The sequence below is a fragment of the Amblyraja radiata genome, chromosome 41 (assembly GCF_010909765.2).
Source record: "Amblyraja radiata isolate CabotCenter1 chromosome 41, sAmbRad1.1.pri, whole genome shotgun sequence".
NCBI lineage: Eukaryota > Metazoa > Chordata > Chondrichthyes > Rajiformes > Rajidae > Amblyraja > Amblyraja radiata.
In genome coordinates this window covers 9,271,393-9,291,499 of record NC_045996.1, presented here as the reverse complement: position 1 = coordinate 9,291,499, position 20,107 = coordinate 9,271,393, and the positions used below count along the sequence as shown (strand labels likewise).

The following is a 20,107-nucleotide window of genomic DNA, read 5'->3' as shown; positions in this document are numbered from 1 at the left end:
AACTGGCTGAACCGTGACGATGAGGGAAGCAAACAGCTACTGAAGGCAGTGACTGGGGCCCGAGTTGCTCACTCACTTCTACAGTGCCTGACAGGACAGGACCAAATAGACCTGTACAAGGTAATGACAGAGCCAGCCTCTGATTGATATAAGAGGCCATTTGGCCCATCAAGTCACTGTTGCCTTGCCTTAGCAGCATTCCCGGGGTGGGAGATTGCAACCTTCACGTGGTCCACCCTGTTTCGACGAATGCAATCAACCCGGCGTGCACAATCAAATAAGATCAAATAGAACAAGTTGTCCTACAACTTTAGGCTGTGCACGCCATACGCAAGAAGCAGCATTCCCCTTCACTAATTTATACTGAACCCATTGTCCCTAGTCTGAGGAAGGGTCTCGAGCCGAAACGTCACCTAATCCTTCTCTCCAGAGATGCTGACTGACCCGCTGAGTTACTCCAGCAATTTGTGTTTATCTTCTATTGTCCCCACGTTCCCCATCAATACTATCGGCACCTACACATATTTATAGCAGCCATTTAACCTACCAATCCGCACGTCTTTGGGATGTGGGAGGAAACCGGAGCACCCAGAGGAAACCCATGAGGTCACAGGGAGAATGTTACAAATTGGGTAAAGACAGCGCCCCTAGTCATGATGGAACCAGGCAGGGTCTCTGGCTCTGGAGCTCATTAGCTCCACCTTGTGACACAACAGTTCCAGAAACAACGTCCAATGTCTGCAATGGGGCAGAGGGCGAATCGGACAGTCCCCGAGCTTATGGATGTATTGTTCAGAAGCCGGACAACAGAGGGGAAGAAGCTATTCCTCAATCTAGTAGTGGGCGCTTTCAAGCTTCTGCATCTTCTGCCTGATGGGAACAGGGAGAAGAAGGAATGGTGGTGGTGGGATGATGGGTGGTGAGTGGTGATTCTGTGGTGCTTCCTAGGTCCTTGGTGATTGTTTGATTATTGATTGATAGTTTATTCGTCAGTTCATAAGTTCTAGGAGCAGAATAAGGCCATTCAGCCCATCAAGTTTACTCCACCATTAAATCATGGCTGATCTATCTTTTCCTCTCAACCCCATTCTCCTGCCTTCACCCCATAACCCCTGACACTCGCCCTGATCAAAAATCTGTCAATCTCAGCCTTAATATCCATTGACTTGGCCTCCACAGCCGTCTGTACAAAAGTGTGCACAATGTCACCACTTAAAGGGTGCCAAGAAAGTTACAAAGGTATTCAATATGTTTAAGAAGGAACTGCAGATGCTGGAAAAATCGAAGGTAGATAAAAATGCTGGAGAAACTCAGCGGGTGAGGCAGCATCTATGGAGCGAAGGAATAGGTGACATTTCAGGTCGGGACCCTTCTTCAGTCTGATTCCTTCGCTCCATAGATGCTGCCTCACCCGCTGAGTTTCTCCAGCAAAGTATTTAATATAATCCCTCTTCCTCCCCTGGGTCCTTCTTAGTTCTCTCGGCTCCCCTTGTTCTCGGCAGCGTGTCCTCGACCGATGATATTGGGTGAAGCTCACAGATAGTTGCTACTTCCAGGGAAATAACCGCATCCCTTTCATCTCCGCAGAGACAATGTATGCTGGGCATAGCGGAGTTTGTGAAGAAGAATCCTCGCGCATCGCAGACTGAGCTGAACAACGAGGTGAAGAAACACGTGCTGCTGTTTGCAGCCAGGGTCCACACCCTGGGGTAGCCCCCGTCAAACGCAGGACTGCAGGATGATCCCAGAGTCGCGCAGCACAGAAACGGACCCTTCGGCCCATCACGCCCATCTACACTCATCCCACGCTGACCTTCCCCACTGAGCGGTGGGACTGTGGACATGAGCGTCCCTTCTGGATGCTGCTTTTGTACACGTTCCGATGCATTCGTACTGTACTTCTGTTCCTGTGACATTCCCTGTTTCTGTTGACTCTTGGAATAAAACCCACAGTAATTTGAAGCTTGCCAACAATGTGCTTTGATGCTGGTGCCTTAATACGGAGCCTAGACTCATACATTATATTAATGTATCATTTCCACTATGAAGTGATAACATATCCTTTATACACTCTACTAAGCAAGATTAAATCTCTGTAAACTAACCATTTCTCTGCAGTCTTGAATATGTCATCTTCTTGTGATATTGGAATCTTTACATTTAAAAAAAAATCATGATCCTGCTAGTCCCACTGAGACTAGAAGTGGGTCCATTGAATTGTGGCGCATGTGTCAGGACTTGAAGCCACCTTCTAGTGTTGATCAGTCAGCCATTAGGGACAGCCATGGGGAAAGCTTGGAGGCTGAGATCTAAGTTGCGGTTGACACAAGCTCTGTACCACAGGACTTTACACTCAATGTACCATTACAGGAAGGGTGCACAAATCAAGACAATGGTGTCTGTGTTTTTATTAGATTCAATATAAGCTTTCAATCCTTATTACTCAGTGTACAGCACAGTGGCATCACCGTCAGAGCTGCTGCCTCTCAGCTCCAGAGGCCCAGGTTCGATTCTCACCCCTGGCTGTCTGCGTGGAGTTTGCATGTTCACCCTGTGACGCTATAATTTCCTTCAGGTGCTCCTGTTTCCTCCTACATTCTATGAAAATGCTCAAGTTTTCGGTTTATTGGTCACTGACACCACTGTGTTAGTAAATGGTTGAATTTTATGGGAGTAAAATTGATTATGGTAGTAAAACAGTGAGTTTATGGGAAGATAAGACACAAAAAGCTGAAGTAACTCAGCAGGTCAGGCAGCATCTCTGGAGAAAAGGAAGAGGTGACGTTTTGGGTCGGGACCCTTCTTGAGATGGAGTTTATGGGGAATGTGGGCAGAATAAAAAGGGACTGGTGTTAACTGGGCATGATGGAATGGGTTTGTTGGGCTCAAAGACCTGTTTCTCTGACTTTGACACGAGATAAATATTTACCGTAATAATAATAATAATGGATGGGATTTATATAGCGCCTTTCTAGATACTCAAGGCGCTTTACATCGCATTATTCATTCACTCCTCAGTCACACTCGGTGGTGCTGAGCTACTTCTGTAGCCACAGCTGCCCTGGGGCAGACTGACGGAAGCGTGGCTGCTAATCTGCGCCTACGGCTCTCCGACCACCACCAATCACTCACACACAGGCAAAGGTGGGTGAAGTGTCTTGCCCAGGGACACAACGACAGTATGCACTCCAAGCGGGATTCGAACTGGCTACCTTCCGGTCTGCCATATACCACAGTATCCTCGATGTTGCAGCATGGATTCAGAGACAAGATACTGGAACACAATGGGGCTGAAGAGGGCAAGCTGTAATTCTCACCAAATCACACCTCGTTTTGCAAAGAAATGCAGAGAATCAAGAATTTAAATCAGATAACATTCCTCTACTGCAGTACCACCACAAGGCATGGTATATTTTGTGGTCTTTGCTGTTTATTTATTGTGTTTATTTGCTGATTTTTTCCAAGAGTACTGTACATATTAAACTGCTTATCCATCTCCATCCCCCCCCCCCCCCCCCCCCCACAAAAGAAAACCAAATTCCTGTTTCACCTCAGCAGGATTCAGTTACACCATAACCAGATCATTTAACTTTGGTGAGATATATTGAAAGTCGAGAATTCCAGAGACACAAAATAAAAAGAGACCAATGTAAAAGATCACGGCTCTTTATTAGAGGCTTTTACAATGACCTTTGAAAGGGTGGGTGGGATTTGAGTCACCTGCTGCAAAAGAAAGGGAGGTCAGGACCAGAACAACTCCTTAGCTGGACAATATACCCACTGGTCCTCATGACTCCAACAGGTTAAGTCTTGCTGTCTACATAGACAACCTTTGGAAGGATATGTAATGAGTAACGTCCTGCACCCTGGAAGAGCAGTTTCCAGAGTGGTTACAGTGGGTTTCTGGTGACATCTGACCTCTCTCTTTGGAACAGGTTGCAGTCCGTAGTGACGAAGCTCCAATGGGCTTCTGCTCAATCTTTCCCTCTGGCACTGTGCAGCAAAATGTTGGAGATAGATCACCAGCCGTGGACTTGAAGGGCAGGGCAATGCTGAAGATCCCAAAGGCCCATTGTTCCCCCAAATACTGAGCGATCCTGCACGTACAAATAACAAGGCAAATGCAATGTTAGCATTCATTTCAAGACAACTGGAATATAAACTCAAAAAGCTGGAGTAACTCTAAAATATATAAAAAGAGATGTAATGCTGAGGCTTTTGTAAAGCACTGGTCAGACTACATGTGGAATATTGTGAGCAGTTTTTGGACCCATATCTGAAGAGGGATATGCTGGTATTGGAGAGGGTGCAGAGGAGGTTTATGAGAATGATTGGATTAACATATGATGAATGTTTGACCGCTCTGGACCTGTACTCGCTGGAGTTTAGACGGATGAGGGGGGACCTCATTGAATAGTGAAAGGCTGGAAAGGGTGGATGTGAGAGGATGTTTCCACTAGTGGGAGAGAGTCTAGGACAAGAGGGCACAGCTTCAGAATTAAAGGATGTATCTTTAGAAAGGAGACAAGGAGGAATAAAATTAAAGAGAAGGCATATAGTGGTTAGTGAGTGGGGTAGCTGGAGAATTGGGAAGCTTTTAAAAAAACAACAGAAGGTAACTAAAGGTTGAGAGAGTGGGCTGAGAAGTGGCAGATGGAATACAGCATAGCAAAATGTGGAGTCATGCATTTTTGTAGGAATAAAGGCGTAGACTATTTTCTAAATGGGGAGAGAATTCAGGATTTGGAGGAGCAAAGGGACTGGAGAGTGCTGCTGCAGGATTCCTAAAAAGTTAATTTGCAAGTTGAATCAGTGGTAAGAAAGGTGAATGCACAGCCAGCAGTTATTTTGAGAGGGCTAGAATACAGGTACAGGGATGTATGGGACGACAGATGGCACAATGGGCTAAGTGTTCGGCTGGCAATCGGAAGGTAGCCGGTTCGAATCCCGCTTGGAGTGCATACTGTCATTGTGTCCTTGGGCAAGACACTTCACCCACCTTTGCCTGTGTGTGAATGTGTGTGAGTGATTGGTGGTGGTCGGAGGGGCCGTAGGCGCAGATTGGCAGCCACGCTTCCGTCAGTCTGCCCCAGGGCAGCTGTGGCTACAGAAGTAGCTCACCACCACCGAGTGTGACTGAGGAGTGAATGAATAATGCGATGTAAAGCGCCTTGAGTATTAGAAAGGCGCTATATAAATCCCATCCATTATTATTATTATTATGTAATGCTGAGGAGTTCCTAGGGCACTGGGTCAGACCACATTTGGAATATTGGGAGCAGTTTTGGGCACCAAATCTCAGTAAGGATGTGTTGGTCCAGAGAACATTTACGAGAATGATCTCAGGAATGATTGGGTTAAGATATGATGGTGTTTGGCGGCACTGGGCCTGTACTTGCTGGAGTTTAGAAGGATGAGGAGGAAACTCATTGAAACTTACCAAACAGTAAAAGTAGATGTGGAGAGGATGTTTCCACCAGTCGCAGAGTCTTGGACCGGAAGCCATAGCCTCAGAATAAAAGGACGTACCTTGAGAAAGATGAGAAGGAATTTCTTTAGTCAGAGGGTGGTGAAGATGTGGAATTCATTGCCACAGACGGAGGTGGAGATGGAGGCCAAGTCAATGGATATTTTTGAGGCAGAGATTGACAGATTTTTTATTAGTACGGGTATCGGGTTATGGGGCGAAGGCAGGAGAATGCGGTTGAGAGGGAAAGATAGATCAGCCCTGATTGAATGGCAGAGTAGACTTGATGGGCTGAATGGCCTTATTCTACTCCTGTAACTTATGAATTTCTATAGGGAGAGGGCGGTGAATCTGTGGAATTATTTGCCACAGACGTGAATTTTTTAAAGCGGAGATTGACAGGTTCTTGATTAGTAAGGAGGGGTCAAAGGTTACGGGGAGAAGGCAGGAGAATGGGGTTGAGAGGGAAAAATAGACCAGCCATGGTTGAATGGTGGAGTAGACTCGATGGGCTGAATGGCCTAATTTTGGTCCTATGACTAATGAACTTATGACAAGTGGTACTGACAGAACAGTTTGAAGACTGATAGCTGTCTACGTTGTTGGTGGCACAGGAGCTGCTTCAGGCAGTGAGAGATGGGGAGCCATGAATATGCTGCCAGTGAATGTTCTACAACTGTTTGTAAGGTCTATCTCGTGGGGAATTGCAGAAGAAGAATACCCAAGTAAAGGTCTTACCTGAAATCCCGAGCGATGTCCCTTACCAGGCACGGGTGAGAAAGTTTAAAGAATTAGAAGCAATAGAGAAAGGCGTTCACCTCTCTCCTGTTACACGAGCAAGGCTAACAAAGATGTTTTCGCCATTCTTCCTTAACACTAGCGAGATAACAACACAACTTCATGAATGTCTTCCTTTATGATATAAACATCAGGAGAATGTTCAGACACTTGGCGTACTCTTTACTCTATAACAGTGGTTCTCAAATGGGGGTACGCGTACCCCTGGGGGTATGTGAAGGCACTCCGGGGGGTACGTGAGATTTTAAAATATAGGCCTACATATATGTAGGCCTATATTTTTGCGCTGGTTAGGGGGTACTTGGCTGAAAAAATATTTCACAGGGGGTACATCACTGAAAAAAGGTTGAGAACCACTGCTCTATAAGATTATAATGTGCGTCAATAAGGTAAAAAAACAAACAAATACTTGATCTGCAGAAAAATAGCTTCTTTAGCATAACCATATGTGGGCTAACCTTTCCTCTCTCAGAAGAACCTGTCATTCTTAACAAGCAAGAGGCTGCCCAATACTCTGTAAGATAAAGTATTGCTGAATCGCTGATTATTGGGGTATAAATATATCTGATTGAACATTACCTTTGTGTGTGTGGGGATAGAGTGAACCTATAGTCTGTATATTACAAACTGCAAGAGTTTACTGCCACACCTGCCTGTCGAAATAAAGATTTTACTACTTGACTACTAGTTTTATTGCATTTTTGTGTTTGAAGTGAAACAAATCTTAACAAGGGAAGGCAGTTCAGCGGAGAAGCAGCTCAGTCTATTCCTAGTAGCACCACATCCTCCTCAGGAACACAGAAGAGTCAGGAGCGATGAAGCTTCTACATGCTTCCCTTGGTCCATGGCCATCTCTTCAGATCTTGTCCTTTGGTCAATCAGAGGCTGATGATCACCCTGGAAAAAGTTAAATCTCTTCCCTTCTTTGTTCTCCCGCGGTCGGCGGCCTCGAGACTTCCGTTGACGGGGCGATCTTGGCTCCTAGAAACCAACCTGGTAAATGGAGACAAGAATGGAGTCTTGAAGGGTCTCGATCCAAATGTCATCTGTCCATTTCCTCCGCAGATGCTGCCTGACCCGCTGAGTTCCTCCAGCAGTTTTCTGCTCCACCTTCGCTGACAGCCGAGCTCTAAAAACACATCTCACGGTCTTCCACTGAGGGCAGTTTACAGAGGATCAGCTCCACATTCCCAGTGACACCAGATCTTCCTCAGCAACACAGCAGGGTCAGGTGTGATGAAGCTTCTGTGTGCCAGCCCTGGTCCATGGCCATCTCTTCAGATATTGTCCTCTGGTCAATCACAGGAAACATGACAGAGGTCGATGACTTCAGGAGGAGAAAGCCGATGATCCACAAACTTGTCTTCATTCATGGGACAGTGGTGGAGAACGTTATGTTCCAAGATCCTGCTTCAAGTTCTTGGGCGTTCATATCTCTGAAGATCTGTTCTGGTTCCGAGGTGGGTCCCATTTTGTTCTCCATATCACTCCTCTACCGACCTCCGGCACCCACCGCGGGCCCATCCTAGGCTGCCCACCATCGGGTCCTCTCTTGGTCCTCTCCCATTCATTTACCGTTCTTGATGTAGGTAAGTCGCCCGAACTTCACTGCTGTACAGTAACGTGTTCAACATGCACGCGTTGTAGAGTTACCTTGGTCTTCATTGTGAGTTTCCTGTTCTTCTATGTCGGCTTGCTTAGCCTCCCGAAGGTGGGTGCTGTATAGGAAGGTGGTTTACTGTACGTGAACTAGTTTCCTCATCCAGAGAGTGGCTGTCAGTCACCGTAGATCCTAGGTTGGTGAATTTAAGACATTTTCCAGCGGAGTGGTGTTTATGGTGTCTTCAGAGGGGAGTGGAGTGTCCTGATCCACGATAACAATTGTCAGTCGGTCTATGTTGCGAGCATGAGACAGTCTGTCCATCAGTTCCTGAAGTCCTTCTTCTGTTGGGATGATGAGTGACCAGTGTGGTCCCAATGGTCCACATTGACGTACACCTTGGTGGGACTTCTTGTGGCCCCGGATCTCCTCCAGATGGTGTGAAGGGGGAAACATGAAAACATCTGCCGACTGATGTGATCGCCAGCTGTTTGCGAGGAACTTTCCCTCCGAAGACTTGCAGGAAAATGTCACTGGGGCAGATGATGAGTCAGAGCTGGACGAGTTTGAAAAATTTCTTAAACGGCGTGGATTCTCACGTGCAGCAGATCGCTGCCAATTGTACTGGAAAATGTTGACGTTGAAATGCAGACGAGAGTGCGAGCGGGGATGAGGTTGTAGCTCTTTCGAGAAGTAGCTCTTAAAAGGGCCTTTGTTGGATAGAATGAGAAATTCCAGTGCGGTCCCCATCGATGGCTTCAAATCCGAACGGTACTCGAGTTCCTGACATCGCTTTTGTTGCGTGCTATCCAATCCCTCTTGGGGTTGCACAGGAGAATCCACGGCATTTAAGAAATTTGTCAAATTCGTCCAGTTCTGACTCATCATCTGCCCCAGTGGCATTTTCCTGCAAGTCTTTGGAGGGAAAGTTCCACGCAAACAGCTGGCGACCACATCAGTGGGCAGATGTTTCATGCTTTCCCCTTCACTGGAAGAGATCCTGGGCGACAAGAAGTCACCCCAAGTTGTTCCTCAACAGCTTCTCCAGCGCCAGGTGTGGAAGGTCGGGTAGAACGTTGAGTAAGATTGGCCTTCGGGATCTTCAAGGATCTGTCATTCAAGTCCACGGTGATCATCAAACTTGGCAATTTCCTGACGTCAGAAACCGACTTGGTACAGTAAATGGAGACAAGAATGGATCTTGAAGGATCCTGATCCAAACGTCATCTGTCCATTCCCTCCGCAGATGCTGTGTTCTCTCGGCGGCACGTCCTCGACCGACCTCCGGCACTCACACATCTGTCTTGTTTGTTCCTTCAAACAATCTGGAGGAGATCCATGGCCACAAGGAATCCAACCAAGTTGTTCCTCAGCAGCTTCTCCAGCGCCTGGTGTGGAAGTTCGCAGAGAATGTGGAGCAAGATTGGGTCTTCAGGATCTTCAATCATCTGTCACTCCAGTCCACGGTGATCATCAATCTTGGCCATTTCCTGTCATCATAATCCAACCTGGTAAATGGAGACAAGAATGGAGTCTTGAAGGTGTCCTGATCCAAACATTGTCTGTCCATTCCCTCCACAGATGCTGCCTGGCCAACTGAGTTCCTCCAGCAGTTTTCTGCTCCACTTTCACTGACAGCCGAGCTCTAAAAACATATCTCTATCGTGGTCTTCTACTAAGGGTAGTTTACAGAGGATCAGTTCCATATTCCCAGTGACGCCAGATCTTCTCAGCAACACAGCAGGGTCAGGTGTGAGGAAGCTTCTGCGTTCCAGCCCTGGTCCATGGCCATCTCATTAGTTCTTGTCCTCTGATCAATCACAGGAAACATAGCAGATGGTCGATGACCTCAGGAGGTGAAAGCTGATGATCCACAAACTTGTCTTCATTCATGAGACAGTGGTGGAGAACGTTACGTTGCAAATTCCTGGTTGTCCATGTCGCTGAAGATCTGTCCTGGGTCCAGCACATCAATGCAATCACACACAAAACTTATGACCACCTTTAAGCTTTCGTAAAATCCACAAAGACGATGTGGGGTTTGCTGCTCTTGACATTTTCCTTGTATTTGACGCAGGGAGAAGATCATGTCCATTGTGGATCTACCTCCATGGGAACTGCATTGTGCCTCAAGTCAGCGAGTCTGTGCAGTCTTTGCAGGATCACTCTGGCAAAGGCCTTTCCTGTAACATTCAGAAGTGAGATGTCCCTGTAGTTGGTGCACTCCCTTGTTCTTGTACAATGTGACGATGTTGATATTACGCATGTGTTGCGCAGAAACTGCACAGTCCGTCACGGGTGATGATCTCTTCACCATCAAAGGGATCTACAGGAGATGCTACCTGCAAAAGCCAGCTAACATCAAAGACCCACACCACCCTCCCAGTGTGAAAAGCCAACAGAAGCAGGGAAACTGACCTCCATGTTCAAGAGCAGCTTCTTCCCAGCAATTACAAGCCTCTCGAACACTGCACAACATGAACCGCAACGATGAGATATTATGGACAGTGTCTTTTGCTGCCCGACAGATATTTTTTACACTAGCATTTAAATATTAATTTCCCGGATTTTGATTTTATTAGCTATCTGTGTGTTGTTGGACTACGCTCCCATTATTCTGTTTAGAAGCCCAAAAAACGTGACCTCCAGGTTCAGGAACAGCTTATTCCCAGCAACCATCAGGCTCTTGAACACTGCCAACACAAACAACATCTATGAACTGTGAAGAACTATGGACTGAGCCTTTGGTTGCATTACAGACATGTTTACAGTAGTATCGTGAGTATAAATTTACTGAAATGTAAATTAATGCATTTTTATGTTGTTGCAATTACAGGCTTGTTAATCTACAGCAAGAAATACACCCCCCACCCACACCCACCCCCCCCCTCTCCCTCCTCCCACATCCTCCCTTCCCCTTCACCCACACACCCATCACCCCCGCCCACAAACCCGTTCCCCCACAGATGCACCCTCGTCCCCACACTGCTCCTCCCCCCACACCACCCCTATCCCTCCTCCCACACCCGCGCCCACACACACCCCTCCCCACTGCTCCCCCCACACACACGCCCCCACAACCCTCCCCACACACACGCCCCTACCACACACAAACCCCTCCCCTACACACATACCCTCCCATACAAACCCCCATCCCTCCTCCCACATCCTCCCTTCCCATGCAACCCCTCCCCCACACCCCCCTCCCTCACACACCCCTCCCCCAGACACACACCGTCCCCACTGCTCCATCCCCCCACACACACCCTCCCCCCACACACACCCCTCCCCCACACACACCCACACCCGACACACCCCGTCCCCCACCCACAGAGCCCTCCCCCACCCACAGCCCCCCTCCCCCACACTCCACATGCCCACACACCCCTCCCCCACAGGCACACCCCATCCCCATACTGCTCCCCCCATCCACACAACCCTCCCCCCCCCACACACGTTTCCCGTCTCTAGAGTGTCCAAACCCTTAATAATCTTATAAGTTTCAAAAAGATCCCCTCTCATCCTAAACTCCAGAGTGTACAAACCCAGCCGCTCCATTCTCTCAGCATATGACAGTCCCGTCATCTCGGGAATTTGCCTTGTAAACCTACCCTGCACTCCCTCAATAGCAAGAATGTCCTTCCTCAAATTTGGAGACCAAAACTGCACACAATACTCCAGGTGTGGTCTCACTAGGGCCCTGCACAACTGCAGAAGGACCTCTTTGCTCCAATACACACTCTTGTTATGAAGGGCAACATGCCATTCACTTTCTTCACTGCCTGCACGCTTACTTTCATAGACTGATGAACAAGGACCCCCAGATCCCGTTGTACTTCCCCTTTTCCCATCGACACCATTTAGATAATAATCTGCCTTCCTGTTTTTGGTACCAAAATGGATAACCTCACATTTATCCACATTAAACTGCATCTGCCCACTCACCCAACCTGTCCAAGTCACCCTGCATCCTCAAAGCATCCACCTCACAGTTCACACTGCCACCCAGCTTTGTGTCATCTGCAAATTTGAAAATGTTACTTGTAATCCCTTCATCTAAATCATTAATATATATTGTAAATGGCTGCGGTCCCAGCACTGAGATTTGCGGTACCCCATGCAGGTGACGCATGTAATGATGTGCGGTGTCTCCCTGGATTTTGAGATGTTCAAAATCCAGGGGCGACATCTGGGTGTCTCATCATGTCGTGAGCCCTGTCACACGCTGACCTATGCTGTCCTGCGGGTGATGCCCGGTTAGGGTTAGGGACCACAGATGGGCTGTATAATATTCTTCCTTCAATGCATGGATTTTAAACATTAATATATTAAAATTAATACAATTAAATCAATTGTGCAAACGAAAAGACGTCTGAGCCGTTCAGTTTTATTTACAGATGTATTGGCCCGCTTCCAGATCCAATTACCGTCTCCAACTTTTCACAGGGAAGGATTCAGTGTAGATAGGTTCATTCAGGGATGTGACAGTTAGATCCCACTAATAATACTGCACAAAGGCCACATCATCTGTTTTAGTAACATTGACTATGGGATAAATGCAAACTTTGGGAACAACCTCCCCTTGCTTCAAAATGGGTGGTGGGTATTTAGACCCAGTGGCCGGAGCAGGTGGGTGGCACTGGTACAAAGACAACATTGCCTGTACCCAGTTGAAGAGCCCGCTGCCTCTGGGTGTTTGGAGAGGCCATTGGAAGAGAGATCTGCCTCTGGGACAACTCGTGGCCAACAGTTTAGTTCCCATGAGGAGCAGGCAGAACATTGGGGATTTGAAGCCAACCCCTGGGGCCCCTGTATCACAATTAGTTCAGCAATACAGTGCCCTTTGGCCCACCGAGTCCGCACCGACCAGCGATCCTCCACACACTATAGGGACAATTTATACTTAATACAAGCCTATCAACCTAGAGTTAGTGTTAGGGTTACAGCTAGGGTTAGTGTTAGGGTTACAGCTAGGGTTAGGGTTATGGCTAGTGTTAGTAAAAATTGTCCCTAGCGTGTGTGGGGTAGTATGCGGGAGTTCGCTGGTTGCAGGCTGGGTCCACAAAGGGGGGGCATCGGGGAAAGTCGGGGGGGGGGGGATTGTGTTGGGGAATGGGAGAAAGGGAATGTGTGGGGGGGGGGGGGGGGAGTGGAGAAGTGGGAGAAGAGTGGAGTGAGGAAAAGGGAGGAAGAGAGGTGAAGGGAAGAAGGGGGAGACAGGGGACGGGAGAGTAGTGGTGAAAGAGGGATGGGGAAGAGGGGGGTGGAGGGGAGAGGGGAGTTCAGTCTACACTCATTGAATCCATCCCAGTGAAAAGTTAGAGATGTGATTGGATCTGGAAGCGGACCAATACATCTGTAAATAAAACTGAACGATCAGACATATTTTTATTTGCTCAGTTGATTTTATTGAATTAATTTTTAATATATTAAACTTCAAAATCCATGCATTGAAGGAAGAATATTTTACAGCCCATCTGTGGTCCCTAACCCTAACTATTGGGCCTGACCTTACTCTCTTAACCCTTCTCGAACTTTTCTTCCCATTCATTCGGGAGTCTTTTGTAACTTTTCCTGTGCTTGCTTTCCCTTTAACTCTATCTTCATACTCCCAATTCACTCCACTACTCATGGGGAAACTGTCCAAAGTAGGGCCATCAAACTGCACGGTAGATGCATGTTCTTGTGGAAGATCTGAGTGAGGTTTAGAAGACGTGATGGACATCTAATCATCTCCAATACCTGGTAGAGCCATATCTGCGGGCAGAATCGAAGGAGAGAACACAGCACGTACAAATTGAGACTTGAAAAATGGCACCAAACCTGGCCTATCTGTCCACTATCTCAATCTACTACTGTTATACACTTGTACCGTATCCGAGATGCTTATTTAAGATTTGTCATAGTGATTATGTATGGTGATACATGTATTAAACTGTACACAGAAATGAATTTCACTTTAGCTCGGTAAGTATGACTAATAAAGAACCATTGAACATTTATAAGCACAGTTCTCACCTTGGTCTTGGCTTTCAGCGTTGCTAGAATGAAGAGGTTCCTGTCGCTTCTAGTGTGGAGATACGTTCCTTCTGTGTCAGTCGTGAAGACAAAGGACAGAGGGCAGATAGGAAGATGCCGAACAGCATGGGAGCTGGGACACAACCTTGCTACAATAGACAATAGGTGCAGGAGTAGGCCATTTGGCCCTTCGAGCCAGCACCGCCATTCAATGTGATCATGGCTGATCATCCCCAATCAGTACCCCGTTCCTGCCTTCTCCCCATATCCCGACTCCGCTATCTTTAAGAGCCCTATCTAGCTCTCTCTTGAATGTATTCAGAGAACCGGCCTCCACCGCCCTCTGGGGCATAGAATTCCACAGACTCACAACTCTCTGTGTGAAAAAGTGTTTCCCCATCTCCGTTCTAAATGGCTTACCCGTTACTCTTAAACTGTGGCCCCTGGTTCTGGACTCCCCCAACATCGGGAACATGTTTCCCATCTCTAGAGTGTCCAAACCCTTAATAATCTTATGTTTCAATAAGCTCCCCTCTCATCTTTCTAAATTCTAGAGTATACAAGCCCAGCCGCCCCATTCTCTCAGCATATGACAGTCCCACCATCTCTGGAATTAACTATGTGAACCTACGCTGCACTCCCTCAATAGCAAGAATGTCCTTCCTTAAATTTGGAGACCAAAACTGCACAGAATACTCCAGGTGTGGTCTCACCAGGGCCCTGTACAACCGCAGAAGGGCCTCTTTGCTCCTAGACACAACTCCTCTCGTTATGAAGGCCAACAAAGTTATTGCAAGAAGGCCAATCATTCTCCACGTTTGAAGCAAACTTCCACATGTGGAGCAGTGGTTGAAGAACAACTTCCTGTAGCTCCGGAACAGATCAGCGAGGCTCAATCTCATCGGTCAGAAGAAATACAGCTGGAGGAACTTAGTGGGTCAGGCAACATATGTGGAGGGAATGGACAGATTATGTTTTGGATCACTGCCCTTCAAGACTCCATTCTTGTCTCCATTCACCAGGTCAGTTGACGATGACAGCAGATAGCAGAGGTTGATGATCACCAAGGACTGGAATAACACAAGGTTGAAGATCCCAAAGGCCAATCTTGCTCCACGTTCTTGACTGTCCACATCTGGCGCTGGAGAAGCTGTTGAGGAACAAGTTGGTGGGATTTCTTATAGCCCCGGTTCTCCTCTAGATGGTGCGAAGGGGGAAACATAAAACATCTGCCGACTGATGTGGTCGCCAGCTGTTAACAAGGGACTTTCCCTCCGAAGACTTGCAGGAAAATGCCACTGGGCCAGATGATAAGTCAGAGCCGGACGATTTTGACAAATTTCTTAAACGAGTGGATTCTCCTGTGCAACAGATCGCTGCCAGTTGTACTGGGAAATGTTGACGATGAAATCCCAAATACAGATGAGAGCGCGGGTGGGGTGGCTAGTGGCTCTTAAAAGGGCCTTTGTTGGACGGAGTGAGAAATTCCGGGGCGGTCCCCACCGATGGCTTTAAATCCGATGGTTTTACACGAACGGTGCTCGAATTTCTGATGTTCATTTTATCTGTTTTAGTTTTGTTTCGTTTAGATTAATTTATTTTATTTTACTTTACTTTAGTTTGGTTTATATTGTCATGTGTACTGAGGTACAGTGAAAGGCTTTTGTTGCGTGCTATCCTATCCAGTCCAAGGCATTTAAGAAATTTGTCAAACTCATCATCTGCCCAATGGCATTTTCCTGCAAGTCTTTGGAGGGAAGGTTCCTCGCAAACAACTGCAGACCACATCAGTTGGCAGATGTTTCATGTTTTCCCCTTCACACCATCTGGAGGAGATCCAGAGCGACAAGAAATCCCACCAAGTTGTTCCTCAACAGCTTCTCCAGCACCAGGTGTGGAAGGTCACAGAGAACTTGGAGCAAGTTTTAGGATGTCCTTCCTCAAATTTGGAGACCTTTGGGATCTTCAACGATGTGTCATCCCAGCCCATGGTGATCATCACTTCTGCTACCTGCTGTCGTGGGAAACTGACCTGTTAATTGGAGACAAGATTGGAGTCTTGAAGGATCCCGATCCAAAACGTCGCCTGTCCATTCCCTCCGCAGATGCTGCCTGACCCGCTGAGTTCCTCCAGCTCTTTTTCTCCTTACCGAGGAGATTGAACCTCACCGATCTCCGACAAGATCTCGGTGTGGAAGCACATCTCGGTCGCGGTCTCCCGCGCCACTGTCTTCAAGGCCGGTCCAGTGGCGCTGGGTCTACTGAGCCAACCTGACCTGCAGATGTTTGCGCGCAGCTGGACTTGCGGGGACTTAGCGCCGGTGAGTTTGTGTAACCGCGAAAAACCATCAATGGACTCCCCGCCCTCACCCCCCTTCATACTCACCCCTCGCTCCTCTGGACAGGATGGGTGGGAGGGAAGGAGTGACCTCTGAGAGGATATTTTACTAAATTGCGGGAGAGTGGCGATGTCGTTGGTCTTGACCCTTGGTCGTGTCCGGAACGCAGACCCGGTCCGGCCGGTGAACTCGCTGACCAGTGGGATGACCAGAGCGATGGATTGTGTCTTGAAGGATCCCTAGCGGGAGCGCGCCGCTGTCCACTCACGGTGGGGGCTCGCGTCGAGGTTCTTCTCCGGCCACTCGCCCGAGGACACTGTGGACGCTGCCTGGACAGCGCCGCCTTTTTATAGACCCCGCCATGTCCCGCCCCCCCTCGCTGACCATTGGTCCACGCTCCGGCCACAGCGTTGGGCCAGGGGGTGGACAGTCCATCCGATTGGCGGAGACCGCTGTCCGTCTGTGCGAAACCCGCCAAACTTCAGCGCGCCAAGGCTCGTGTCGAGCGATTGTCCGTTCACTTCGGCCATGAACCCGCGTGACCTCCCCCCCTCCACTGGTTCCAAGCCGGACACTGAGGGATATGAGGGTCACCGAGGGAAGATTTGTTTTTAATTATTATTTTTTAAATTTTATTTATTAGAAGTAGTGCGGATATAAGCCAAAAACAACATCATACATTTCCTGTACCACTTCATATTTTAAACTTTAAAAAGAAGGAAAGTAAAGAGTTAAATAGGACATTAAGTGTGTGAAAGAGTGATCAAAAGAGAAACGAAACATTCGAAAAAGAGTTAAGAAGCAAGCCATAGGAAAAGAAAAAGAGAAAAAGAAAACTGAAGGTATATTAAAAGTAAAAAAAGTGATAAAAAGGATAAAATATACCAACTTCATATTTTTACTCACCCCTCACCAGGTTCTGAAACCATTTATTTTCAGAATTCTGTTCTGTAATTCTGTGACTTGTAGTAAGTCGATAAATGGAGACCAAATCTTTTGGAAATGGTCTGGTTTGCCTGCTAGAGGGAATCTCATATCTTCCAGGTGTAGCATTTCGGACATATTTGAAATCCACATATTTATTGTTGGTGTTGGGGCGTTTTTCCAGAATTTAAGTATGAGTTTTTTTCCCATTATTAAACCGTAATTAAGTAGGCACTTTTGGGACGCAGTAAGCTCAGGGCTGACTTCCATTGTTCCAAAAATAATCAATTCTGCGTTCGGTTTCAGTTTTATTTTGAGGGACCATTGGTAGTAATGTTACAAAATTTTGAGATTTAAAAAATCAAGTCTGCAATTTATCCCATCAGATAAAGCATAAAAAGAAGTTTAATTTGACACCTAATTCACTTTCATATCTTCAGTATTAAAAACGTTATGGCCATTTTCATACTCAGAAATTAGCATCTTGTTCCCTATTGCTTTTCCATTGACTTAACACAAAAGCTGTGATAATCGGACACAGTCAAAAGTCCACAACCTTCTTAAAAATTAAGAGAACTGAATGAAATTTTCAGTTATTATAGATTGAAGCAGTCTGAAACAAATATAAAACAATCTTATTTGGATGACCTGAAATTAAAGCATATAATTAGTTAGTTACCTAATTGTAGCTAATTACAAAATTGAATTACTAGATTTAAACATCTATCAATTTCTTAAGAAAAGGTTAACATTTTTAAATAGCCTAAGTGTCCAAATAACATTCACACAAGAATTCACAATATAACATGATTTTTAAATCTCTGCTCTCCTCGCACCAGTCCTGAGAGATATGTACAATGAGGCGTTCTTACATCATCGCCTACCGCCCACCTTGTCGTGGGCTACTATCTCCCTAATTCTTAAAAAGGAGAAAGATCCCCTGCTTTGTAGTAGCTATAGACCAATTTCACTCCTGAATGTGGACCTCAAAATCCTCTCTAAAGCCCTTGCGCTCCGTCTTCAATGAGTGATGCCCTCTATTACCTCGTTAGACCAAACAGGGTTCATACCAGGCCAACAGTCTTCCCACAATACTAGGCGTCTCCTTAACATCATCCATTCACCGAGTAGTGAGACCCCGGAGATAGTGGTCTGCCTCGACGCCGAAAAAGCTTTCGACAGGGTCGAGTGGAGGTACCTATATGAGGCGATGGACAGGTTTGGCCTCGGTAACAGTTTTATTCTTTGGGTCAGTCTATTATACTCGTCCCCGGTGGCCTCAGTACAAACAAACGGCACACTGTCGCCCCACTTCCCCCTTCAGAGAGGTACCAGACAGGGTTGCCCGTTATCACCACTTCTGTTTGCTGTCGCGATAGAACCCTTGGCGGTCTGGTTACGCTCAGAGAAGGGCTTTAAAGGTATTACACGGTTCGACACAACTCATAAAATCTCATTGTATGCGGATGACCTGCTCCTGTACATCTCGAACCCAGTCAGCTCTCTCCCTGTGATTACGAATATTTTAGAACGGTTTGGTGCGTATTCTGGTTATAAACTTAACTACCAAAAGAGTGAGCTATTACCGATTAACTCATTGGCTAAGCAGCTCCCTCGCTCTTTAACCTCATTCAAATGGGCAGAGGACGGGTTTCGTTACCTCGGCGTCTTTATCACAACACCCTTATCTGATATGTTCCGCACAAACTTTCTGCCTCTGGTTGAGAAAGCTGAAAGAGATTTTGACTGCTGGTCAGTTTTACCGCTATCCCTCGTGGGCCAGATAAATCTGGTCAAGATGGTCGTCCTACCCAAATTCCTGTATCTTTTCCAGCACGTCCCTATACTTATCACTAAATCTTTTTTTGATAAATTAGAAAGGAGAATATCTAAATTTTTATGGGGTAGCAAACCGGCTAGAATCCGAAAGGCGATACTGCAGTCTCCTAAGAGTGACGGCGGTTTGGCACTTCCTGACTTTAGGCGATACTATTGGGCAGCTAACTTGCAAAAACTTCTGTATTGGATGAATGATGATTGCGACCACCTACCGACCTGGGTTCACATGGAAAAGGCGAGTTCACATCTCCCGTTGCGGTCTGTCCTATGCTCCCAACTCCCCCTTCCTATAACATCTGTGGCTGCAGGCCCAATTGCGTCCCTCTCACTCAAGATATGGAGTCAACTCAGAAAAAACTTCGGTTTACAAGGCCCTTCCATCTTGACCCCACTGCTTAAAAACCACATCTTTAAACCTTCAAGTACAGACCACGCATTCAAAACCTGGCATAGCAACGGTATCAGTAGTATCAAAAACCTATACAAGGATGGCATCTTTTCGTCTTTTGCGGAGCTCTCGTCCAACTATAGCCTCCCAAACTCCCACCTTTTTCGTTTTTTCCAGATTAGGGATTTTGTGAAGAAGACATTCCCCCATTTCCCAAATTGCCCCCCTGAAACCCTGACCGATACCATCTTAGCTCTAGATCCCAACCGGAAGAAATGCATCTCTGTTTTGTATAACTTGTTAGGATCGGTTATATTGAAACCTCATACCTCATTAAAAGCTGCATGGGAGGGTGAGCTGAATACGAAACTAACAGACCAGCAATGGGACTCTGCCTTGGATTTGATCCATTCTTCCACCATATGTGCCCATCATGGCCTAATCTCATTGTCTTGAATTTATAGGCCAAATGGAAGGAATTTAGTGTTTAATATAATGGCCATTTAAATCATCTTGCGAGTGAGATTTTGTGGAACGCGATCGATTGGAATGTTGCATTTGCGGTGAATTTAAACCCCATATCGGCAGAAAAAACACTGCCGGTTCGTATGGGGCCTAAATCACCTTTTTGCAACGCAAAATTTGGATTAAATTAATCCTAAGAGGCACGTTTATATGTAAAATAAACGGCTTACCTTGCTTTGTCCCGTACGTGAGATCCGTCCTGTTGTCTG

The 20,107-nt window shown here is 46.7% G+C and overlaps 1 long non-coding RNA gene across 1 annotated transcript; it reads right to left on the bottom strand.

Annotated features, from left to right (window-relative positions):
* Positions 1 to 3,653: 3,653 nt before the first annotated feature.
* On the bottom strand, positions 3,654 to 5,474 carry LOC116967780. Its single transcript, XR_004410318.1, has 2 exons — positions 5,441 to 5,474; positions 3,654 to 4,097 (listed from the first exon to the last, which is right to left on the bottom strand). It is a non-coding gene; the product is annotated as an uncharacterized LOC116967780 (long non-coding RNA).
* Between the last annotated feature and the right edge of the window lie 14,633 nt (positions 5,475 to 20,107).